Below are 27603 nucleotides of genomic sequence, written 5' to 3' on the forward strand. Positions count from 1 at the left end.
AAATCTTAAGCACTGTTGCTTATTCATTTCAAGTTTATACAAGCAATATTCAGTGAAACCTGAGATGTCAATTTTTTTTGAGAGAGAGAGAAACAAAACTCTCTTTGCATGGCAAAATAGCACAGGACACTAAAATCTCCATGCTTCTGTTTTTATGTTCTTGTTTTTTTTAAGTTTCAGTTTCATGTATCACTGTTGGGTTTCATGTGTCCTTATGCTAGAGTTAGAATGAGGAGAGGCTAAACACGAACACATGCTGAAATTCCAAGTATGATGAATGCTCAGGATAGAAATGAGCCTTTGTAATCCTTCTGTTTGAAATTGTGCCATAAGAATAATGTTCTATTTTCTATCCATTATTTTAATTTTATTGAATGCTGAGATTGTTTTCTTGAGGAGGAGAAGGATCCATAGGGATTTATTTTTCATGAATTGCTTTGGGTAAAGACACCGTAATGTGAGCGTACTTATCTATATGTAGTTAAAGAAGAAGCCCTACTTAAAGCAGATTATTTTGTCCTCATCATTGACATACTATACAGCCTCATTGTCCCCTTCCACAAGACAGCCTCTGGGAGGGGACTTGGAAGAAATCTCCAGGGTCCCCTCAAAGAGATTTCCCTAGTTTGTTAGATGAGCTAGTGGTCCTTTCTACGATTTAACTCTATAATTATGCTCTATTTGGGGAGACTATGCCACAGAAACAAAGGTAAGATTTCCTCCCCCACAGAATAAACAACTGTTCCCTCTTCAAGATCTTACATATCCTCAAAGGGTCAGGGCCTACGTCAGGTTGCTATCAGGTTCTCAGTCATGGGAGAGGTCTTTTCTTATATTAGCAGTATCACCAGAGTTATCTCTGGTAAAAGAAAAAAATCTCACATGAGCGATGGTCACAGAATTGTGCTTGCAATTGTTCAAGACATTCATAAAACTCCCAGAAAAAAAATCTAGGGGAGATAAAATTAATCAATTGATCTTTTCCAAGACTGAGGAGTAATCACATTTTGTAAAGAGATCATCTTTGTCTCATGCATTGTTGGCACTTAACCCATATATTTAACCTGTTTTGATTAAAAAAAAAACGATTGAGTCTTATTATAATCAAAGTTATTTTTGGACCACAAAAATATTTTTGACCATCAAAACATTCTCATCTCTGCAGGGGAAGAGTGCTGCAATGCCTACACAAAGAAAGGAGAGTCCATTTTTCAGGGCAATAAATTTGTTCCTATATGCTTGCATCACCCAGGCTAACTCAGGGAAAATATAAATGTTCCTTTCTTATTGGGAAAACAGAACTTTTATACTCTCTTTTTGTGTGGGAATAGGAAATATATACAATCAATATCTTAGGTCCCATGTGTATTTAATTTTATTCATGCAAGTCATGCTATAATTCAGCCAAAATACTCAGATGAGCCAATTTATACACATGCTTAAATATTTGCAGGAATGGGGACATAATCCTTTCTTCCAGGTTAGGTTTTAAAACTTATTAGGAACTCCAACCGTATTGGAGATGCCCCATCCATTGTTATCAAAGTCTCATATTCAGTGTCAAGGACTGATTATGTGGTTCTGTAGCTGGGTGGTCACCCGCTCCAGTCTTAAAGGACTTAAAACAGCCCAGGAGAGGGCTGTGGCTGGGAGCAAGCAGTTCCAAGGCTGACTCGGGGAAGCAGGCTCAGCTGTGGCCACACCCCAATCAAGGCTCAGCTGGCCCTTATAAGACGGCAGTGGGCTAGGAGCAGACAGAGTTTCCTCTAGTTGTGGAGGGAGATGCCTGTGGCTGCTGGGGAGCTTGAGAAAGTACCTGGAGTGGAGCAGGGCTGGGGGAAGGCCAGAGGAGCACTGGCCTGAAAACCCCCCAGGCTGAAGGCCAAGTGGAAGGCCAGAAAGGGTACTGGAGTTGCAGGGGGCAGCCCACAGGTAGGCAGAGGCAGCAGGTCCAAACCACCCTTGCCTGTGATGATTGGCTTATACACTGCAGTCTGCCCCAGGGCGTGGGGGCTCAGTGGTGACTGGCAGTAGCCAAAGACTGAGGTGAGGTGGGGATAGTGGGTGGGGGTGCCCTGGGAAGGGGAGACCCAGAGACTGTGGGGGTACTGCTGGGGGCAGCACCCTGAGTAAAAGGGGCACTGGGGTCTGGGAGGGACACAGTGGCAAGCGGGACACTGGCCTGCAGAGGGTGCTCTGGAAGCTGGAAGAGCTAATTCTGTGAGAGACCAGCAGGAGGTGCCGCAGGGGTGAGTCTTGCCTCGTGACAGGCTCTCTCTGGGAAAAAATGGTTAAGGAGCTACTATTTTTGTAGAGAATTTATTAAGTTTTAATGGTGAGATAGTGAGTGCATTATGCACTTACCTATGATGGGGTTAGTGTGGAGAGGTGCTCTAGGAAGGACTTGGCCTACCTGAGGCACCTCCCCAGGTTCTCACTGTGCAGTACAGGGGTGCATGCTACATCATCCTTCTTGATAGTGAAGCATGCACCCTGCTGCATGTCTAGCCAGCACATGGGCCAGTAGAGGTTTGGGAACGGGGCAAAGTCCTGACTCTACCCTGTTCCCTTTGTGGTGATTTGGGGTGACAGGATTTTAGGAGAGAGCAGTCGATACTCTCTCCTGTGCTGAAATTGCTATTTTGTCTGGCCTTGCACAGTGGTACAAACTCCTTACTCCCTCCTTTTCTTGCACACCCACACTAAGACCTGCCATTATCTAGCCCTGAATCTATGTAGCAGCTCACTATCGCTAATTAGAATCACTGGCAAAATCTTTGCAGTAGCAATCTCTGATTGACAAGCATTAGATCCATCTGATACATTTTTCATTTCTCTTCAAGTGCACCTAATCTATGTTCAAGAGAATCTACTGCAGAATCAAGTATAACTTCTAAATCTTTAATAGCTTGAAGCAAAGTATGTTGTCAAATCTCGATTAAACTGCTGTTCAAAATGGTATCTAAAGTATCAGAAGCTCCTCCTACTGAACTAATGTTTGTGAAGCAAAGATATCCAATCCTTCCTTAAGTCCCCCTTCTTTCCATGATCACTACATCTTCTTTTCTCCCCGAGAAATAAAATAAATTTCCTGTTCAAGCCATTCTTTAGAAAGGCCTCAATCCTTTTCATTCTTAGGAGCCATAAAAATTACATATGAATGTTATATACATACACATATAATGGGTTCCAGTTCATGACCAAGGCTCCAAGGGACTATGGTAATACAAATAAAATAATGAACATATGCACACAGACATAACATATACATGTTACAGAGCAATAAATGAAACCATTTACCTGTCTGGTTCAAATGGCAGGATTAAGCCCAATCCACTCAGAACTCAATAAAATCATTGTAGCAAGAGAATTCCCTGTGGTCTCTAAATTCAGTATGCATTCTCAGTTATACTGTATAGCATATCAGTGAAGCCTACCTACACCACAGTTAAAGGACAAAACCACACAAAAATCACTGACCTTCTTACACTCAACTGAATGTATCCTTAAACAAACACTCACATTATATAGAAAAACAATACTGATGCCAATGAAACTAATCACGTGAGATTGGGTGTCTGAAAGAAGCACCCTATTAAAATCAATCACAAAAAAAGCATCTACTATAGTAACAGCTCAATATAAAGTTTTGACTGTTCTAACAAATAAGCCAAAGTATATTATACTCTATATTCCGCTAAAAGCAGATCCAGAGGAGTCTGGGGAACTAAGTAATTAACAAAACAAAAATCACGAGGAAAAGAAATGTCCGGGGAACACAATACAGAACGAAAAGGAGGACTTGTGGCACCTTAGAGACTAACCAATTTATTTGAGCATGAGCTTTCGTGAGCTACAGCTCACTTCATCAGATGTTTACCGTGGAAACTGCAGCAGACTTTATATACACACAGAAATCATGAAACAATACCTCCTCCCACCCCACTGTCCTGCTGGTAATAGCTTATCTAAAGTGATCAACAGGTGGGCCATTTCCAGCACAAATCCAGGTTTTCTCACCCTCCACCCCCCCACACAAATTCACTCTCCTGCTGGTGCTAGCCCATCCAAAGTGACAACTCTTTACATAATCAAGTCGGGCTATTTCCTGCATAGATCAAGTACTGCTATGGGTACCCGCATGGCCCCACAGTATGCCAACATTTTTATGGCTGATTTAGAACAACGCTTCCTCAGCTCTCGTCCCCTAAAGCCCCTACTCTACTTGCGCTATATTGATGACATCTTCATCATCTGGACCCATGGAAAAGAAGCCCTTGAGGAATTCCACCATGATTTCAACAATTTCCATCCCACCACCAACCTCAGCCTGGTCCAGTCCACACAAGAGATCCACTTCCTGGACACTACAGTGCTAATAAACAATGGCCACATAAACACCACCCTATACCGTAAACCTACTGACCGCTATTCCTACCTGCATGCCTCCAGCTTTCACCCTGACCACACCACACGATCCATCGTCTACAGCCAAGCTCTGCGATACAACCGCATTTGCTCCAACCCCTCAGACAGAGACAAACACCTACAAGATCTCTGTCAAGCTTTCTTACAACTACAATACCCACCTGCAGAAGTAAAGAAACAGATTGATAGAGCCAGAAGAGTTCCCAGAAGTTACCTACTACAGGACAGGCCTAACAAAGAAAATAACAGAACACCACTAGCCGTCACCTTCAGCCCCCAACTAAAACCCCTCCAACGCATTATTAAGGATCTACAACCTATCCTAAAGGATGACCCAACACTCTCACAAGTCTTGGGAGACAGGCCAGTCCTTGCCTACAGACAGCCCCGCAACCTGAAGCAAATACTCACCAACAACCACATACCACACAACAGAACCACTAACCCAGGAACTTATCCTTGCAACAAAGCCCGTTGCCAATTGTGCCCACATATCTATTCAGGGGACACCATCACAGGGCCTAATAACATCAGCCACACTATCAGAGGCTCGTTCACCTGCACATCCACCAATGTGATCTATGCCATCATGTGCCAGCAATGCCCCTCTGCCATGTACATTGGTCAAACTGGACAGTCTCTACGTAAAAGAATAAATGGACACAAATCAGATGTCAAGAATTATAACATTCATAAACCAGTCGGAGAACACTTCAATCTCTCTGGTCACGCAATCACAGACATGAAGGTCGCTATCTTAAAACAAAAAAACTTCAAATCCAGACTCCAGCGAGAAACTGCTGAATTGGAATTCATTTGCAAATTGGATACTATTAATTTAGGCTTAAATAGAGACTGGGAGTGGCTAAGTCATTATGCAAGGTAGCCTGTTTCCTCTTGTTTTTTCCTACCCCCCCCCCCCCCCAGATGTTCTGGTTTAACTTGGATTTAAACCTGGAGAATGGTCAGTTTAGATGAGCTATTACCAGCAGGAGAGTGAGTTTGTGTGTGTATGGGGGTGGGGGGGATGTGAGAAAACCTTGATCTATGCAGGAAATAGCCCGACTTGATTATGTAAAGAGTTGTCACTTTGGATGGGCTAGCACCAGCAGGAGAGTGAATTTGTGTGGGGGGGTGGAGGGTGAGAAAACCTGGATTTGTGCTGGAAATGGCCCACCTGTTGATCACTTTAGATAAGCTATTACCAGCAGGACAGTGGGGTGGGAGGAGGTATTGTTTCATGATTTCTGTGTGTATATAAAGTCTGCTGCAGTTTCCACGGTAAACATCTGATGAAGTGAGCTGTAGCTCACGAAAGCTCATGCTCAAATAAATTGGTTAGTCTCTAAGGTGCCACAAGTCCTCCTTTTCTTTTTGCGAATACAGACTAACACGGCTGTTCCTCTGAAACAATACAGAACAACACAGTAGAAGTTGTAATGTTAAAGTTCTTCAGAGCAATATCATCAGAGGCCAGGTCCTCAGCTTTTGTAAGTTCATAACTTTACTATAGTCAATGGCACCTTGATTACACCAGCTGAGGATCTGCACCAGGGTCTGGGTCTAATACTTGAGAGAATGCCATCAGTAAGGTGGCATTCAGAAGGCTCAAACTGAGTTTTATGAAAAATTGCTATATCCCACATACACAGATCAACTGGAGCAGTGACACTCAGCCCTCAGTGGTTCAGGTGCCAAATTATTGATCATCATTACCCAAAAGAGCCACAGTAGTGTGAATTCATTGTTTCATTTACTACATATTCATATTTAAACAGCATGATAAGGGAAATATCTAACTATATCAATATGTTTTCTCACAGAAAAATTACCATTATTATTTTATCAAATACAATTGATTAATAACATAGTAAAAGCATCCTGATTGGTTAATAATTAAATCACAGAGTGTTTTAATATCACGTGCTCCAAAGAGTAGCAGAAGACGCTTTAAAAGCCACTTGCAGCTCACGAGTCTCAGTCTGCGTATCACTGAACTGGAGGCTGTTCAGAGACCAAAACTACCCTACGAACTAAAAACCAGCCCTCAGCCGATACCCCAAATGCTATCCTGTATATTTTAGGGCTGGCTACCACAGAACCTTTAGGAACAGCAGCCTAGGGAATGATGAAAATATCTTTCATTTAAATGATAAGAGTTGTTGTTTATCCCTTTAGACTGGCTGCTAACAATGCCTTTGGAAACTTAAAGCTGAGTTCTATTTTCATAACACATTTTTCTCCACTTGTGCATCCTTCCTCCAATTCCATCTCCCACTGGGCTAGGAGATCTTTGGAACAGATCTTTAGCCTGTTCCTCCCTTCAGGCAATATGGATTTACATCGCCACTAAACTGGGACCATACACTCCGTGCAGTATATAATATTCTGCCTTATGGATATACAGATATTTTATGTAAGCATGAGCCTATCGGCCTCTAGTATTTTGGTTCACTTGTGATTTTTTAATTGTTACAATTAGTTAATCATTTAGGTAAATGTTTGGGTCTGTCAACACTAATGTGTGTCTAAAAGTAGATTCAGTCAACTATACACCTAAACAATATATTTTCTGATAAGCTAAGGAACGATGTCTACTCTATAGATATATTGTACACTTATGCTTTTCAGCCTGATCCACAGATCACGTAAGTCAATTTAAAGACTTTCATTGATTTAAGTTGGGCTTTGTATCAGGCCCTTTAAATAGAGAACTTCTTGTGAGTGATTTTGGCTTCTACTTACTTGTTAGAACAATCAAAACTTTTTGTTACTTGTTAGAACAATCAAAACTTTTTGTTACTGTTGTAGACACTTTTTATATTTGTGACTGTTTTTAATAGGGTACAGTTCCCTTATAAGTGGAAGTGGTTCTGTCTACTGCATCACTCATATGCATTGAGATGACTATCACTGAAAATATATCTGAGTGGGAATTAATATAGCTACTGTATGCTTTGGATTTTACAATAACTATTGCTGGAGACTATTTGTAAGAAACAGAAAAATACTGGCTAAGTATTTCTTTTCTTTTTTAATCCAATGAAATTTAAATTTGCCCCCTTACCGGAAAATGTGCATAGCTAGTCTTTTCTCTCCCAAGAAGAATGTTTTTATTGCTTGAGGGAAAGAAAAAAAAAAAACTTTTCATAGCTGAGATTTCTTCCATCTTCCTCTTCCATACCCAGTATGTCAAGAAAAGTTAAGATCAATGGATGTCATAGAAGAACAGAGAAATAAATAACTGGCAGATATTTGTAAGCTGAGTACATATATAATACTAACAATGTCTTGGCAGCACATCACTCACATCCCTATAAATGTGCCCCACAGCAAATGTTTTTTTTCTTTTAATTTAAAATTCACTTATAAAAAAATACCCTAGAGAATAAAAAAGAATATTTTACAAAAATAAGTCCTAAAACATACAGTTATGAACTGGGGAAATCTATGTGAACTAATTTAACTACAGTGACAAAACATGAGAAAGTAACTGTGTTTACAGAAGTGATCTCCAACAGGACTGTGAGCTATAGACTATTCACTGAATTCAGTCTTTCCTTCAAAATTGTGTCCAAGGTCCACTTGCACTAAAGGGGCTGCCCATCCCTCCCTGTCTGCCTGCCTGCCTTCCCCTCTATTTGGCACTGGTAAGGTCACATATGTAGTATTGTGTCCAGTTCCCCCCCTCCCCCCCGCCAACTACAGAAAGGTTGTGGACAAATTGGAGAGTGTCCAGCGTAGGGAACAAAAATGATTAGGGGGCTGGGGCACATGATTTATGAGGAGAGGCTGGGGGAGCTGGGCTAATTTAGTCTGCAGAAGAAAAGAATGAGTGGGGATTTGATAGCAGCCTTCGACTACCTGAAGGGTGTTTCCAAACAGGATGGAACGAGGCTGTTCTCAGTGGTAGCAGTTGACAGAACAAGGAGTAATGGTCTCAAGTTGCAGTGGGGGAGGTCTAGGTTGGATATTAGGAAAAGCTATTTCACTAGGAGGGTGGTGAAGCACTGGGATGGTTACCTACAGAGGTGGTGGAATCTCCATCCTTAGAGGTTTTTAAGGCCTGGCTTGACAAAGCCCTGGCTGGGATGATTTAGTTGAGGTTGATTCTGCTTGAAGCAAAGGGTTGGACTAGATGACCTCCTGAGGTCTCTTCCAACCCTAACCTTCTATGATTCTATAACATGCATTTAAGAGAATTCCTCACAGTTACTGTACCTATACCTGAATTTGAGGGACTGCTCATCATTGCAACTTGATAAGTACATACCTGACCTTTTGAAACTTACAAAAAACAACATTTGTAGTAAGACTGAGTGATTTCTTTTCTTTTTAATTCTGTAAATAGTTATTAGGGAAAATGCCACGGGCTGTGTTCAGGGGGTTATTAGTTTTCGCTCTCTTGTTGTCAAAGGGTGAATTGAAATCTCTGCCTGCTTTATATTGGCGGAGGGGGTGGGGGGATTAAGAACACACTGCAATCCATCTCAGGCTGTGCCATTTTAAAAAAATCTATGAATTAAAAACACAGTGTTAAGCTTTAAGGAGCTATTACTTTGTTCCTTTCCTTCTTTAGAAAAGGTCTCCTAGGTAATTGAAGGCCAAGGAACAAAGAAATTCATCAGTGGAATAAGCACTTTCTGTGAATAGTCTAATACAATGTAGCACTGGCAAGAATAGCCTTTCCCTTTTTAAATTATTTCCTTCCACACTTCCTTTTGCAGCCACTGCAAGAGAGACCATTTGTGATGATGATCAATGGGCATGCATAAGCAGGTCCTATTTTCACCCAATCCACTCTAAACAAGACCCCAGACACTAAGCCCAACTGATGTCACCCCTTCTGGGATTGGCTTTGTTCACACAAAACTCCATTCTCAAAGCTAGCCAGCTCTCTTGGGTTCTGGTCTGTTGACCCAGATAACTTCCCACATGCATAGTCATTCCTCATCAGAGGTTATGGTTGCTGTTTATATTACACACATACACGCCCCTACCAGAAACCTATTTTGCATGCACATACACACACACACAAACACACCCCTACCAGAAACCTTTCATCCACTGGTCCTGTTGAGGATTCTGTGACCAGACTAGTCTATTGCAGACTGCCAGTCCTGCCTCCTCAGACCTGACTGCTCAGGCCCCAGCTGGATCCTGGAGGTCCATTTCATTTCCTTTATATTAGGTGGCTTAAGTCAGCTGCAGCAATGAGTCAACAATGGTTTAGTTCCCCTTTCTTATCCAGCTTCAAAGTTGCTGCTAACTGGGTAGATAAGTTAGGAAGTGCTGCCAGCCTATTACAGGTTTCAGAGTAGCAGTTGTGTTAGTCTGTATTCGCAAAAAGAAAAGGAGGACTTGTGGCACCTTAGAGACTAACAAATTTATTTGAGCATAAGCTTTCGTGAGCTACAGCTCACTTCATCTGATGAAGTGAGCTGTAGCTCACAAAAGCTTATGCTCAAATAAATTTGTCAGCCTATTACAGCATCCCTACATCAAGGTTCCTTAAAGCTCTAAGTCATATTGATTACAGGGCTAAACTAAGGCAACTCAGGGCCCTTGGCTTACAACAAGGATTTTCCCCACTAGAAGCAGAAGGGTGCTTCCCTCCCCACTTCCACCCACCTGCAGGAATAACAGAAACCTCCCACCCCCATCCCCACACACATGCACAACCTCAGGAGCATCAGGGATGGGAGCAGCCCCCCAGCACTTAACCCAATAGCAGATGTGCATCAGTTTGTGGGTAGGCCAGGATCCCCGCACTCTTCTCCTCCCACCACACACAGTCCTCAGTTAGGATGGTGTTGGCAAGGCCACCTAGATCAGAGGTTTTGGAGTTACTCCACCATTGAGAGAGACGCGAGAGTTCCCGCACATCTAATAACTACTGTTTTATGCTCTCCGCAGACTCCGGGTGACGTCCCTTTATCAGTTACACCTGGCATACATTTTCAAGTTTTCTATGCAACCATTAACAGGAATGAAAGCTGTGATGCTGACATAAATGTCTTGGGCAAAGACACTATAGGCCAATGCCTTAAGCGAGAACTATGACATTATCATGGCTTTGTTAATTCTCTGTGATTCAATTAAATCTAGGTCTCATTCCAAAATACTGGATTTTGTTAAAAAGAGACAGAATTTACTGGTGAACATACAAACAATTTGGAAAATAGTAGTGCAGAACCTCAGACACAGAATATAGCTTAACGACCTTACCTGCTGTTATCACTAAGGATAATGCTTCCTTTGATAAAGCTGAGCAATTGGCAAATAATGCCAAAGTATGTTACATTCATGTTTTAGGATTACCTGAAGATCTGGAAATACAGTCTTCTGATACATTATTATTTGTTTTTATTAATAGACACAGTACATTAATTCCTCCTTACCGGATTCCTAAGTATTTAAAAATCCAGCTGAAGAACAGGCTGCTGATTGCCATGCCTGTTTTATATGAAGTAGAATTTAATTGTGATTTTTATCCTCATTACTGACAAAGATAAAGTTATGTAGGTAGCATGGAAGAACAAAAGTATTCTGAAGGCAGTGTATGTGCAGGGGGGATTGGAGGGGTGGGGGTCTTACCTTAGCAGACCTGAGGCCAAAGCTATTGAATCATACCAGCAAATTTAAACTATTTGTGACTCTTTTGTCAGAGTTTATTTTTCCCACTGGACATTAAAGCTTCAGTTCTTTTCCCAGCAAATTCCATGTTAAAGACAATATATATATTTTTCCTTAATGAAAATACTGACTGTGTTTTTTGTAGAAAATGAAGGGGTAATACGAGCCTCAATGCTTCAGATGATGCTTTCAGAACATGAATAGTTTAATGTCTAGAAGAGCAGTAGTGGGAATCCAAAAGCCCATTGAAGTCAATAGAAATGGTCGTATTGACTTCACTGATCTTTGGATTGGGCCCTATGTCACTATTTCTACATGCATTTTATTTTTTGTTTTTGCAATTATTTGAAAATGATTCTACAGCTTGGTTATGAGGAGGAAATATTGTTGATTTTGTGCCAATGCCATGACCACCAAAATGTTTTCTGCAAGCCGAGTGTGGATTTTCTCATAGCAGTCTTTAATTAATATTAACAGCTTTCAAAATGAAAGTTTTTTTTTATAAAGTACATCCTCTTCCAGTCTCTCTGCTACCATTTGTTGTTAACTTGTATCAGGCAACCAATGCAACTTCTTCCACTGCAAAAAGTGATCTGTAGACCAGAGGGCAGTATACATTAATAGAGCAATTCCTAAGGAAACAATACACAGCACTTATTGAGTCTATGTATGCCTCTATTTTATGTATTATGCTACAAATGCCTGGATCATTTTTGTCTACTTGCCTCATCTTTGAAATACAGCATCCACACATGACTTAATTAATAGAGTTAATAGACAATTAATAGAGTTTTCGTTAAATATGGAATTAAATAGTAATAATAATTTGTGCTTAAAAGGTTACTCTGAGCTGAAAATTCTTCATCTAAACAGAAGAAAATGATGAGAGAAATCAAACTTGTCCTAAAGGAATCAAAAGGGAGATGAATACAGGGTAGAAGATGCTGATCACCAGTTGTCGGAAATGTAAGCAGCAATGAAAACGCTGACCAAAAAGAAAAACAGAATTTGCAGGATTGTATCCATTACAATTTGATCCACTATGAATGCCCTTGCTGCAAACCACAATTAGAATGGTATATTTTTCTTGTTGTGGCCTGAAAGACACTTGCTACATTGTCATCACATAGTGGCATGGGAGTATAACATCACTTGAACTAAGCTAACTTGAAGTATTGACAAGGTAAGATGCTACATTGAAATATATGATGTCAAATTATGTAACAATGAGTGAAAGGATGGATGGAAGTTAAAACAGTAAAGAAGAATGAGCAATTGAAGGAAATGCTCTTCATGCAGTATTATATTGTCGTGGCACAAGTTATTTACTAAGCTACTCTGAAACACCAACTAACATAAAATAATTAATAGCAGCAACAGTATCCTTTCTTTTGTAAAACCTATGTAGCTAATCCATTGGACACAATGCTCATGATCAAGCATTGTGTTAATAGTACCACATCTTCCTGCATCCACATTACAGATTGTTCTCATAGCTTCTCTCTCATGTTATGTCATTAGTCACGGAGTGCAATTTAGTTACGGGTAAATCTAGAAAGTTTTGCACTAATTGTACACAACTGAAAATCATAGAAGAGAGACATCAATCATACCAGCAATGCTAACCAAATATTTCAGCTGGTTAATACAAAAACCAATTGGAGGAGCCGAACCAGCCCTCTTTCACTGACCAATACTATAATAAACTTTAGCATATTGCTAGAGAAACAAGAGTTGCTTATCTTTCAGAAGAAAAGCATTTAGATAAAGGGCCAAATCTGCCACTGACTTAAGCAGGCACAGATCCACTGAAATCAGTAGAGTAGCACCTATTTATGCCAACAGTAAAATTTTCCCTTGTTACCTACTGAAGAATATGACAAACAAATTACAATAAAAGGAGAAAGCAAAACTGTTTCTGTATCTACATAGACACAGCCCAACCCACATGGGATACCTTTCTAAACATACACATTTCACTACATGTAATTTTGATCAGATACGTCCTAATAGCAAGAGCAATGACTGAGATCACACACACACACACACAAAAGAAAGTTTTTGAGAAAGTTACAAGATAAAGAAACAGGAGTTTTGAATTGAATGATTGTTTCAGCCTATACTTACAGTACTGGTGATAGTACACACTCTGGCTCAAAAATACCTTAAAAAACCAAATATTTGCACATCAGACTGCTGTGTCTGAGGAAATATAGGATTGTCTCTCAAAGTTTTGTTAAAATTTAGAATCGTCTCTCAAAGTTTTGTCAAAAACAAAAAACACATTTTTTCCCCTTTTAGAATCATATGAATAGGTTTTTAATAAAAACACCATGGATGAAAATTATTATTTCAACTGACTATTAACAGGGCTTTGCACAATGAGATCATCATTGTGAAACACCAAAGCCACAGGAAAGCCACTCAGTGCAGTAACACTCTCAAACAAAAAGCAATACAAATAAAAATCAATAAACAGCACTATTTACAACACATGTTGTTTTTACTGCTGCCATAACATCACTCGATTACATCCAGTCTTTGGGATAGTAGTGAAACTGATGTGGCTTGCCAGTCAGTCATCACTACAAAAGACTTTAGCTTTCCATTCCTTGAGCTCTTCCATCACAATGATGCAATAAATACCAACAATCAGGTTTCTTAACTGTAAGGAGAGAAGGTGAATATTAAGGAGCAAAATAAAGGAGGCTGTCATGATTTGATCGATTTTGATTGGAGTTTTTACCATGCCTGCTTGTGCCAATCATGCTAACCAATATTGCCTCACTGTTTCCTTGTACTTCCCAGTCTGTCGGCCTGCAACCACCTGTTGTTTCTCATCTTATACTTAGATTGTAAGCTCCTCAGGGCAGGTACTGTCTTTTTGTTCTGTGTTTGTACAGTGTCTAGCAACAATGGGGTCCTGGTCCATGACTAGGGCTCCTGGGCACAATGGTAATGTAAATTATAATAATGTGGGCTGGGGGAGAACTCTCGGCCCAAATCCTCAAATCCACCAGCCTCCTTTAAGTCACTCCTTAAAAAACTCACCTCAGGCTAGAGCTGGTTGAGAAATAGGAAGAAGACTTTGCACACAATTTCAAAGTTCTTTCCATTTTGTATAGTCCATTTTCCATTATATTTTTACTAAAGTGTTTCTTCAAATTTTATTATTTGTTATCATAATAGTCATGTTTTCTTATTGAAAACCAACATTTTGGTAAATTAAAAATATTTCTATGAGGATTTTGAAAATTTCAGCCAACATTTTTTCTAAACCAGACATCCTCTTATCTTTGTTACCTTGTGCCCCTGCCCATCTCTGCCTCTTTGTTTTCTCAGCCAATTATGTCTGATTTTTTAGAGTGTAAACTATTCAGAGCAGGCATTGTCATTTACTCCATAAGTGTATAGGACAATGGGCCCCCTCCCACCCTGGTTAAAGCCTTTAGGTGCTACTGAAATATAGCTGATTAACAACTATAGATAATAAAATAACCAAGCACCAAGGCAGAGCCATATGTTTTAAACTAAACTCATGGAAGAGTTAGGAAGAAACTTCCCTGTAGGGTGCTTATTCCATAATTGGCTTCTGCAGGGTTTCTTGCTCATTCTTTTGAAGGAGCTGGTACTGTTAGAGATGGGATATTGAATGAGCTGGGCCACTGATCGGATCCAGTAAGTCACCTCCTCTATTCCAAATATTCTGAGAACATAGGAGTTGATAAAGTTGATGGAGGACAGCAATATTTGCTGTTAGCAGGCTATTCTGACTATAGAGCCAACTGTAAATGCTTGTACTTGGATGGAGTTGTGACTCTGCATCTACATCTCCTGAATACTGCTATTAGTCTATCTTCCACACTTTTGAACTTGCCTTGCCTCTCTCTCAATTCACATACACTTGTAGTCAGGACCACAGCATCTCACTCCCCCCCCCATAGAAAATCCCCATGGCAAAGCAATTACAGAGGAGAACAACATTGGAAGAATCCCCCAATGAAATTTCTTCCCTATCTTTCCAGAGAAGGGGCAGGGATTACTGGTCCAAGCTCCTGGTGGCTTCCTCCTCCTATTTCCCACAGCATAGTTCCAAAGGAGCTACATCATTAAAGAATAACTCTAGCTTCCACTGCGCCCAGGATACCTATTCTGGAGAGGGTTCTGCAGAAAAAAGTTCTTCCCTAGGCCATATTACCTTTCCTAGGTAATCTCTGGTGAAGGATGAGTTGCTTCCCCTGCCTTGACACACCATGAGGTTGCCTAGGCTGCCCAGTGCCTGCCTCGTCCCTCCGCATGGAGTTTCCCTCACATGGTATGGAAGGGGGGCATTGCAAGCAGGATGTAAATGTGTGCACTGGGAGGAGGGGAAGAGCTGCGTGTGTAGAGTCCCCTACATAAGTGGATCTTGGGCTCATACTTGGGCCTTCTGCTTTTAACCAGAGGCAAGGAAAATATTCAAACATCAAGCTATAACAAAGTCTGGTGGTTCATCTGATAAAAATACATCTCTAAGTATTCAACTACAAACAGTGGATAGTATTTTAAGGCCCCCTGCTCCGTCTCTTCAGCAATATACTGATCTTGGTTTCTAAAAGCTAGTGGAAAATAATCTATTGTAGAACAATACACCACTAAAGCTCTTCTTTTATTTAATGAACCACAGCATTACAATCTATTTATTGCATCTGAGAAAGCCAATGTGCAGCAAACTTTGTCTATTGCACTGACCTGTCACTGTGAAAATCTTCCACTTAGAACATAACAAAATAATATTTAAGAACAAAAGAATGGCCATAATGGGTCAGACCAAAGGTCTATCTAGCCCAGTATCCTGTCTTCTGAAAGTGGCCAATGCCAGGTGCCCCAGAGGGAATGAACAGAACAGGTAATCATCAAGTGATCCATCCCCTGTCGCCCATTCCCAGCTTCTGGCAAACAGAGGCTAGGGACACCATCCCTGCCCATCCTGGCTAATAGCTATTGATGGACCTATCTTCCATGAATTTATCTAGTTATTTTTTGAACCCTGTTATAGTCTTGGTCTTCACAACACTTTTATGCTTGAGCCGGTCAACATTCTATATGTTAAAAAAAACACTCGGAGGATAAGAAGTACAATACAGTTTGTAACAGCCTTTGGCGTGTTGTTTTAGGATCACAGTAGAGAGCTATTCGGGGCCCAGTTCTGACATCAAACACCAGTTCAAATCTGGAGCAACTGGTTACCAGTAAGTCAGTGGAGTTACCAGCGTAAGCGTGCTCAGAATGCTGCTTGCTATGCACCATCACAAACATTCATGTGTTGCTACGAAATCTCTAAGTAATTTAAAAAAAAACACATTATGGAGTTCAGACTGATGATAGGTTGGGACATGCACAAGGACATAAAGAACTAAATGTAAGTTGTCAAAATTAAGGCTGACACCTAATTCATCCTATTGATATCCACATGACAGGTCTTACGGTCTGCCTCAGCATCCAATATTCTGCAGCTCCCTGATTGAGGATCATAGTAATTGCAAAGCAGAGGCACAACTAAGTCACTTCAAATCATCTATGTGAGAGAGGAGCTCACCTATGTTGCACAAATGACTACATACATGTTCTATACTGCAGAAATATCATACAAGGCAATTAGGTTAACTTCATAAGTGAACAGAAACCCAATTGTGATTATAAGCACCCATAAATTCTGCAACGTCTGACTAAAAGGAATGAGGTAATCTCCAGGCAGAGTTAACTACATTAAGAATTTATAAGCCTCTAAACCACATTTCAGACCAGTGTTTTATGTTATTATAATCAGAATAAATGGGTTCACACTTCCCTTCAGTACAGGGCACTTTTAAATTTATGCATAAATCTTTCCAAAAGAGGACAGCTAACACTTCATTTGTCCACTATATTAGGTTCACAAGAATGTAAGATTGATATAATGCCTAGTTTTTACGCTGATGCAGAAGATGCCTGCAAGAAAGTAGCATTAGATTATGGAAATTCTGTAGCAGAGTTTGTTTTCAACAACTTCTTATAAGAATTCAAGCACCTCTTATCTACCACTTATCTCGAGGGAAAATCCTCACCTCAGAAGAAAATAGCTCTTGAGAAAATTAGTAAAAATAATGGAAATGGTAAGTTCTGTTGTGAACTAACTCATAAAGCCAAAACAGATCTCCCCTTTCCTCCCCCATATATAATTCTGCATACAAAATTTTATAACAGAACAATGTTAAAGCTGTGTGCAACACTGAAGAGTGTGAAAATGGTAATGTTAGTTTTCAGAGTAGCAGCTGTTAGTCTGTATTCGCAAAAAGAAAAGGAGGATTTGTGGCACCTTAGAGACTAACAAATTTATCTGAGCATAAGCTTTCGTGAACTACAGCTCACTTCATCGGATGCATTCAGTGGAAAATACAGTGGGGAGATTTATATACATAAAGAACATGAAATAATGGGTGTTACCATACACACTGTAAGGAGAGTTATCAGGTAAGGTGAGCTATTACCAGCAGGGGGAGGGGGCGAGAGACTGCGGAATTGGAATTAATTGCAAACTGGATACAATTAACTTAGGCTTGAATAGAGACTGGGAGCGGATAGGTCATTACACAAAGTAAAACTAGTTCCCCACGTTTATTCCCTCCATCCAGCCCCCACTGTTCCTCAGACGTTCTTGTCAACGGCTGGAAATGGCCCACCTTGATTATCACTACAAAAGGTTCCCCCCCCGCCCCGCTCTCCTGCTGGCAATAGCTCACCTTACCTGATCGCTCTCGTTACAGTGTGTATGGTAACATGCATTGTTTCATGTTCTCTGTGTATATAAATCTCCCCACTGTATTTTCCACTGAATGCATCCGATGAAGTGAGCTGTAGCTCACAGAAGCTTATGCTCAAATAAATTTGTTAGTCTCTAAGGTGCCACAAGTACTCATTTTCTTTTTGGTAATGATAGTGTTAACCAAAACACCTTAACCCTGCCCTCTGTGCATTTGAATTCAGCCTTTATTCACATACTATTTTTATAATTCTCCTGGGACTTCTCCTGCATTCTGTGAACAGGTTGGAAAGTGCTCAGTGAGTGAGGCACCTATTCAATATTTATATTTTATCCTCACTCTTTAATGTGAGCGTCATTAGCTGCCTCTTATCCAATCCTTATGGGAAATAAAACATGAGTTTTCTGGAGTCCTACCTCACTAAAATACCCAGATTTAACACAGCTAAACCATGAATTAACTCTACTCTTACTCCACCCTTCCTCTGCAGATCCCGTCCATTCTGCCTCTCGTGCTAGCATGGCAGGGGCTGCTGTCTGTAATTGCCCCCATAGAGCTACCTACACTAAGGAGACAGATGGGCTGGGAACCAGGGAGCCCAGAAATGAGTCTCCTCCTCTAAAAAGGAAAATAGCTGTAAGTCAGGAGGAGGAGACAAGAAAGTTGAGACCTCTGATCCTTAGGTTTTCTGTTTCCTTATTGTAGATAGCTCCATGGAGCAGAGGAAGGGATAAGGAATATATCAGAGATGCTCAGCTGTGTCTACCCCGAATTGTTCTTGAGGGGCTGATGGTCATAGTGTCTTATGGCCCATTGGACACCTGTTCAGCCAGCTGCTGTGTCTCCAGGATAGTGGACCATTTGGCCTCCTCCGTGTTTCCTTGATAGAGCTTTGTCAGCTTGTGAGACCCGCACTTAGGGGCATCAAGGAGGTAACCTCCACCCCACCTCTTTCCACCGTACTTCAAGTGCCATATGCATCCAGTCTGGATGGCCGTCAAGAAGCTCAGGACCAACACAGTTCCTCAGGAATGAAGCCCAGAATGGCTCTAGAACTCAGGCTGAGCTTGTGGGTCAGGATTTTGCTCAGTGTAGTCTTATAAAAGTGTATTTACAGTAACTCAGTAAAGGGAAGAATGCCTTTAAGTGTTTAGTTATGTAACAGTGATTTAAATATGAAAGAAATAGGTTTACTAATCTGAGCAATGCTAATCTATGGTAATAAATACACAACAAACAGAGCAGGAAACCAAACTACAAGCGTCCATGTTAGAGCAATGACCAGTCATGGAACAACAGACTGTCACTGGAAATATACTATAAGGAAAAAATACATCTGTGAATAAACAGGGCTATATCCTCAGATGTGGTGGGACCACTTTGTGCATCACCGGCAGCAGAATCTGGATGTGGAGACTTCTCTAACCAAGAGCTGGAGCGGCACAGTACCACCCGGTATAAAGGGAGTGCAAAGGTGAACATGATCTCGTTTTTGCAATCCCCCCATCTCTTTCCCACAGGACCCATGCTGTTTGGCCCTTACTCAGCCAGAGACATGACCCACTGTGTTTACTTCTTCAAAAATACACTTCTCCATAATCATCAAAATGGTTCAATTAGGTTGAAAGATTTGTTGAAAAGCTGGCCTGGAGAATAGACTGGAGAATGACGGCACTTTAGTAGTAACTGAGATAGATTGATACATGGGCTAAGGGAAGCTCTCTCAATGGCAGCAGCTAAGTGTGCAAATGCACTAAACCAAACCATACCATTGCAATTGCCATGGCAGCTAAGAGTTTTAATGCACTGGCACTAGATTACCTACCATCACTTCTGTATGCCCAGGAAAGGCAAGGACAAAACTGATTTGTTTCCTTTGCATTTACATGTAGATGTTTACACTACAGACTTAAGTTACTTATACAATGTGAATACACACAAAATCTTTCTCTATTTGCCCTGGGACATTTTTCTCATTCCTCTTCGAGATTCACTTTCTTTCTGCTGCCTGCTCATAGCCTTCTATAGTGATTCACCAATAATTAGGTGACTTATAATTTAATGAAAAAGCAAAGTTGTCTGAATTTATTATCTTTAAGCATGAAGTCTACAAGTTGAACATAGCCCAGCAATGGGAAGAGGCTGGCTGAGGAAGCGAATTCTGAGCCTAAGGCTCTCCAATGAGAGAATACTGTCTGCACCTCTTAAGATGCCTATTCTCAGCCAGTGTAAATTGTTATAGCTCTAATGAAATCAATGAAGCTATGACAAATTTACACCAGCTGCAGAATGGGATATGCCCATTGATGTTTAAATCTAGGAACTGGTCCCATCTGGTCTCAATTTCCCCTAACAGATCGCAGGGGAAAAGGCAGTCTCATATATAAATAAGAACTATACCATTTAAAGTTTTCTAGAGCAAGGCCACTGTTGTTGTGACTCTAAGGCCCATCACATCAACAGACTGAATATTGTACATAAGAAATAAAAGAAAAATAAGAATCACTGTGTATTTTATTTCAGTACATACACCTGATACAGCATATACCATAATCAGAAGCTGCATATCTTCATCTGTTCACCTGTTATCTTTACTGACACTGAAACACACTGTATGTGTTTCTAAATATCTATGGTGGTGCATTTATTAAACAAGCGTTGCAAATACTGAACATTTCTTAGAAAAATCTCAAAAGAGTCCTGCTAGCTCAAAATGTAAAGGTCACTCCAGCTGTAAATTCTGACAGTGGAAGTTTCCAGATGGCAGTAGCCAATTTCCAATAAATTTTAATTGGTTTAATTGACTTTCTTGTTTACTAATTGATAGGGTGATATAGTTCATTTAAATTAACCCCAGTTACTGCCATAATTAAGCAAAGTTAAGCAACCCAAGGAAAATTTTAAAGAAAGGGAGGTGGGAGGAATGTTTCACATTTGACATGCTCGACCTGCTTGTCTCTGGCACTTTAGGGGGACATTTTCATTTCTGTTCACTCATAGCAGAAACAAAAGGTATCCTTGTTGACTAGGTTTAGGAGTGGAAAGAAGATGATACATACACACAGTATCATTTCATTACTGTACCATGTTAGAAGCACCAAGAATGGGGTGTGGGATGGTAAAAAGGATGACAGAGTTAGAAAGAAGGGGCTGACCCCAGTTTGCAGGGCTTCCCAGTTCTCTTAAATAGGGAGGATTGGGGCAGGGAGGCTCAGACAGGGCAGTCCCAATACTACATGTCCTGAGGTTCTAACAAGGAAGAGAATCCATAACTGTAAGGGTCAGCCTTTCACTACTGAGGGCCCAGTACTCTGCTATAGCCATCCTTGGGGAGTACAATAAAGCCACAAAAGAGCTAGTAGTGGCTGCCCAATCCTGGGGGACAGGCAGCAGTAATGGGGCTGCCAAAGTCCTGACCCTGTGTCTGCTCTAAATTATGCCTCTGTTGTAATGGCCTCCAGAAACGATCATCTGTCAGTTGCTATGCTTCAACCAGGTGTCCTCTTCCACTCAGGCCCCTCCTGACATGCCCCTACACTAGAGGCTGGGAGAGGGGTGGCACAGAGCTGGCTACATCCTCTGGCTGTTTAAATCAGTCAGCAATAATAGTTAGATCAGTTGCACCACTAAAGCAGCACTAAAGGATCCAGGATTGAGCCAAATTTTCCCAATACTGCCAACCCCAAGCTTTCATCAATCACACATTGAGACCCTCAAAATTATAATACTGGTTTAAAAACCATAGGATTTTTCAAAAATGCTGGGGTTTTGAGCCTTTAGGGTGCCCCCTCATCCCATTTTCAAGCTTTACGCTGAAACCAGGAGGGTTTTTTTTTTTAAACAAATACCTAGGTCCTCAGGAACATGCCTCAAAAAGATGGGCTTTAATAGAAAAACACTAAATATGGTAAGATTTATGACCAAAAAAAAAATCACAAAAGTTGGCAATATTATATATTCTGGAAGATCCATGTTATGATTGGCCTCACCTCCCATCTACACAAAACCTCTCAATGTAGTCTAAATGAGAACTCTGTATAATGCACCTATCAACATTGTATCTGGGCACTTATTAAATGGGGTTTGCTACACTCCCACACCAGCATGCTGCTTCCAACTGGAGCATTTAATTGACATGTTGGCAAGAAACACACGCACTACTTACAAAAACCAACTGGCGAGGCTCCTTCCAGAAGCACCAAACTTGGATATGGTCACACTCTGCTCACCAGGGCTGTGCTCTTTTAACCTTCCATCAGAGTTTCAAACCTTAAAGAGAAAGAGCACTGAAAAAAATATAGCCTTGGCATCCCATCAAGTTTTGTGTAAACTAGAGACTTTACGCCCCACAAAAAGGGCTATCTTACATTACCGTATACATTATAATTTCTACAGTGCTACAAGTTCGACTGCAGAAATGCTAATAAGTGAATTCATTCAAGATTCTGCCTGGTACTGAACATCTCCAGGGTGGGAGGGGGGAAGGAAAAGGGAGGGTTGTGACTCTGTGTTTCCTCAACCCTCTTCACATGACTGGTCTCCAGCATAACTGTAACCAGACTAGAGGTCTCAGGAACTGTTTTTTAGTGTCCTGTAAAATGGGAGATACAGCCTATGTCAAGGCCCAGTTTAAAATACTTACCTTGTTTATAGGTAACAGTTTTTCAAATATAGACTTTTACTCTTTATACAGTTCTGTTTTCTTATTTTCAACTAATGTCCCTGTAGCAAAAAATCATAGCTAATATTTAATGTCCTAACTGCCAAGCTGTAAGGCAGGGAAAGGACTTTTGGAGTGCATCAATTCCCTGTTGAGGGAGAAATGATTGGATACAGCCTAAGGATATCCTTCCTCAGTCTCTCTGTATTTACAACACGCACAGATTTCCTATCTTTTGAACAAACATTGACAAGACAGCAAAAACAGCAATGAAATATACAGCAAAGAGTAACACTTTTAGAGCAACTGTCAGACAGTTGTCTGAAACACACACTTTCCCTATCTCTTGCACATAACCTGTGTGCCTCAACTGCACTCCAAACACATTGCAGTTCTTTTTGCTGTTGCTCAAGGGAGTATGTCTCCCTCAAAAACACCTGCGACATGGAATTGCTATGTCTGTGCATCTGGTTAACATATACTATAGCCAGTTTAATCATATTATTTTGAAAAGAACTTTTGCATCAAAAAATGAGCCAGTGCGGTAACTTGTTTAATACTCCACTATACCATAGACTGCAATGAGACACACATTTCACCCTCAATCATTCAGTGATGATAGTACTTTAGTACATCTTTTTTCAATGCATTATTTTCTCAATTTCTTCACTTTTGTTATATAACAGTATCATGGGAGAACCTATTATTTAAGGAACATGCTACAACATAATGCTATCTTGCTTGTCTTGCAGAAAAGTGTTCATCATATGATTGATCTGTGACCAAGAATAATATTGTTGGTACTAGTACAAGAAACTAGTACACCTGATGTGTCACCAAGCAAAACGATTTATTGTAGCTTCTGAAGGGTTTTACTATTTGATCCAAAGTTATGTAAGTGGAAAACATGTCTCAGTGTTCAAGTAGATTTTTATCCAATGTCTTCTATTTAGACTTAGATGCAAGAGTGAAGAAAGAATTCCATCTGGTTCTATCATAATAGATGCTCAAGTCATATCATTCATTGACAGGATCACTTTTAACATTTCATTTACCTGAATTCCACTAACCGTTTGTATGGAGGAACATCAAAGGACAAAACTGTCAAAGATGACTTAGGATATTGAGTGCCTCAATTTTTGGGTGCCCAACTTGAGATACCTTAACAGGGCCTAAAATGTGCTCAGCACTTTTTCAAATTAAGACTCTTTTAAAGTATTTAATGTTGGGCACTCTTAAAATTGAGCCACCCAGAATCTTGAAAGTCATGGTCAGTTGTGTGTGTAAATGTAACTGCTATCCCACTGCTTTCTAACCTCCAACAACTATGTTTTATGCCTGCCATGTTTGTTCCCCTAGAGACTATGTTTAATTTACTCTTTACACTTGTAATCCCGCCCCCTCCTTGTATGTTGTCTTCTGACTCTGTTCCTCTATTCTGTCATCTTATTCTGAAGTCTCATACCCCCAGGAGCAGTATTTCCATTTTATTAATTATTATGTATTTGTTAAGGAATGGCATTGTACATGACATGAAAACAAACAAAGACCCAAATAAGTCACCACCTATCTGACCCACAGATTGCCTGAATGCAAGCGTCTCAAAAAGTCTTGATGATGCCTACAGAGGTAGCTCTCCTTTTCTCACTTCTCCCCAGACTCCTCTGTTCTTCATCATTTTGATACTATCTGCTCCTGCTCCTTCCTCATCCTTCAGTTCCCCTCCATGTTCAATTCCCTTTCACAATCATTTTTTTAAACCTCCTGAACTCTCACACCTCAAACCTTTCCCCAGTCTGCTCTGCTCCTTTTCTCTCCTTATCCTTTTCTACCACTTCTTTCTTTCCTCAGCTCAACCCTTGTTTTCTTATTCTCAATACTTCTCTTTGGCAATTAGAATTGCCACAATTCCTTCCAATTCCCTGTCACCCCTTCTTGTCTTTCCAAGCCCTTCCCTTGCTAAGGATAGAAGTGGGAACACAAATCATTGTTTTTGCATTCATCCTTGCCCTCCCTACCCAACAAAGTTTCGCAATACCTCTATCATTCCTCAGCCATCCAGCACCCTATCCATATACATCTCCCATCCTCCTATTATGTTCTGTTATCCTCCCCTTTATTTTAGCCACTGGTGATTGATTTTCTATGCTAAAACCTCTCCTCTTTGGAGTTCCTTAAGGTTAATTCCTTCACCCTCTATTCTTTTCTACTGACTTCTTACTTGACATCTTGGGTGAAATCCTGGCCTAAGTGAAGTCAATGGCAAAACTCCCATTAATTTCAATGGGGCCAGGATTTCATCCCTTGAGCCAAGACCTTGCTTATGCCAGTATGAATTTGGTCCTTTAACTTGAACCTCAGCTACCTATGGTCTTGAACATCACCATTTTAGGATGATGATGCAAATACAATCCATGACATTATACCTGGTACCAAAATGTTCCTCCTATGAGAAGGCTGTGAGATAACATTCATGAACACAAATATCCAGTTTCCACCTTATTCTTCATCATTTACTCTAATTTACTTCCTTAAACTAGAATGATAATACTAATAATGATGAAGTCAATACTAATTTTATTGATACAAAACCCACCAGGGACATAAGTGCTTGACAAGACACTGGCTCTGCTCCTGCTCCCATTAATTTTAATGGAAGCAGGACAGACTATTAAAAGTAAAATTCTGTTCAGATCTCCAAGACAGATAATCTTCAGTTTCCTGCACAATTCAGCTGAAGAATTTACTCTAATGTATTAAACCTGAGTGTCCCTGTAAATGGCTCGCTGAATTGTTTTCATAGAGGAGCTCAAGGTTATTAGCTATCAATTCAAAGGAAACCTCTGCATCTATCACAAAGCAGGAACACAGACAACTTCTTTACTTGGGGAGCAGGAGCAGAGTTAAAAAATAAAACAGCTGTTCAATATCATTTCAAGGAGTAGTTTTGTACCATAATTAAATTTGTCCACTCTTTATAAAGTGAGATAAATGAGCTTCTGTTCCAAACTCAGTATTTCCTTTAGTTATTAATGCAATCTCTATTTTAGGGGAGGGGAGCATACAGCCTTCACCCCCCAAAAAACAGTTATCTATACCCGCACAAGATTTCACTGAATCTTCTTGAAAGAGGAGCTACAAAGTAGCCCTATAACTATATTTATACTTTTTCAGACACTTATTTCATAAGTAAATTTACATCTATCTTGTTGCGTGCTGAGTGAAATCTTGTTGTTGGCCAAGTTAAAACCACAGTGAGGTTGATGGGCTTGAAGGCACCTTTTCCATTAACATAACTTTAAGGATAAATTAATCACCACCCAATTTAAGACAAAAGGATCATGCAAACCCACCCAGGAGTTTTAGACCTGGTTGAGCAGAGGGACGTTTACTGAGTATCATTACGTGCATGGGTAGCACAGAGACAGACTCAGAGGCAGGCAGAAAAGCCACGCCACAGCCTGTAAGCCCAGTGTGACCCTGAAGGAGCCTGGGTCACAAGACTGCATCAGAGAACATACCAAATCATCATCAATTTCTACTCCTAACTGGAACATCCCAAGCGCCCCAAACTTTGACTAGTTGCTCAGGTCAAAAAGGGATAATGGCATTTTTCAAGCACAGTTACATTAATTCTTATTTATATTGCAGTAGCACCTAGAGGCTTTAATCAGGTTGGGACAGCATTGTGTTAGATAGTGCACAAATGTATAGTAAATACCATTCCCTGCCTCCAAAAGCTGATAGTCTAAAAAAAAAAGACTTGGACATAACAGGTGAATGAAACAAACAAGTGGGTGAAGAGGGGAGGGGGTAGAGAAGAATGCTGGTGTAAACAAAACTAGAAAACTTCAGTCTGGACTGACTAACTGTGTGCACAATTCACATCATTCTTCAATCATCTTCCATAAAGTATGCTATGGCTGATCTTTTAGGACCTAATCTGAAGCACATCAAAGTCTATGGGAGACTTTCAATTTACTTCAATGGACTTTGGATCTGGCCTTTAATCATTTCTCATTAATGCAAAGTAATTAGGCACAAGGAATAAAATGGTTCTTCTCTGGGTAGTCAAAGCACTAGGACTGCAATTAAAGTTTGGAATTTCTCTTTACAGCTGTAGGATGTGGATGTTCCAAACGTAATGAAAACACAATGTGTTATACATGCAAGTGCATATGTGCTATCACAAAATTTAAAATGTTTGTTAGCATAGGGCACGTATTGCTACGTAAATAGAAATTGGAGCATATGGTTTAAACAAAAAATGTGCTTCAAAAATGATAAGCTTGCGTATGTCTTTGCTTTATCAATACACTCCTAAAAGTGTTCCGCTCCTACTAGAAAAGCCACAGCTTTACACTCACAACACCAGCCTCATACAATGTTGACTATCCTCCTCTGAATTCTAGCATTCTGTTATGGCACACTGAAGTTTTTCAAGTATTTCTGGTTTTGAACATTGTTTTCAACATGAAGAAAAGGAGTACTTGTGGCACCTTAGAGACTAACCAATTTATTTGAGCATAAGCTTTCGTGAGCTACAGCTCACTTCATCTGATGAAGGTGCCACAAGTACTCCTTTTCTTTTTGTGAATAGAGACTAACACGGCTGCTACTCTGAAACCTGTTTTCAACATGGAGACCAACCCTGACACATGAATATGCTTCTGAATATTCCTTCCAGCGTTCCTTCTAGATGTTTTTCATCTTTGCCCCCAGTAAGACTCACATAAATTGGCAGAAACAGGAGGGTGCCTGGTAACTTGGGGAAACAGAGTATATTCCTGTCCTGTTTGAAATTTACAACCAGCAAACTGCTAAGCTTTAACATATTTTATTCTGCTATGTGGAAAAAGCCATTTTTCTTTTAAAAGTTGGGGTGATGGAGGTGCTGGTATAACCTCAGGAACAAAGTACACTGAACCACACCTCCTCTTTAATTACTTTCATTATTTAAACTCTATGAGGTCAGGATCATGACATTTTGAAGTTTTACTATGGAAAAAGAAGAAAAATAAATGGCATCAGCATATATTTTTTCAGTTAAGAGACAATACTCCAAAAGCTCCAAGGCCAGCATCTTTACCCACTGAA

At 40.3% G+C, this 27603-nt stretch overlaps 1 protein-coding gene across 17 annotated transcripts in view; it reads right to left on the reverse strand.

Annotated features, from left to right (window-relative positions):
• Positions 1-27603, reverse strand: part of RALYL (RALY RNA binding protein like) — a 614199-nt gene that overhangs the window by 466843 nt on the left and 119753 nt on the right. For 11 of the 17 annotated variants that reach the window (XM_073330701.2, XM_078851494.1, XM_073330700.2 and 8 more), the window contains one exon: positions 22012-22115. The exons of the other annotated variants lie outside the window; for them this stretch is intronic. The gene's annotated coding sequence lies outside the window, so the exon portion shown is untranslated. The remainder of the gene's footprint in view (positions 1-22011; positions 22116-27603) is intronic. 17 annotated transcript variants of the gene reach the window in all.

This window comes from Lepidochelys kempii, chromosome 2, assembly GCF_965140285.1.
Source record: "Lepidochelys kempii isolate rLepKem1 chromosome 2, rLepKem1.hap1, whole genome shotgun sequence".
Lineage (NCBI taxonomy): Eukaryota > Metazoa > Chordata > Testudines > Cheloniidae > Lepidochelys > Lepidochelys kempii.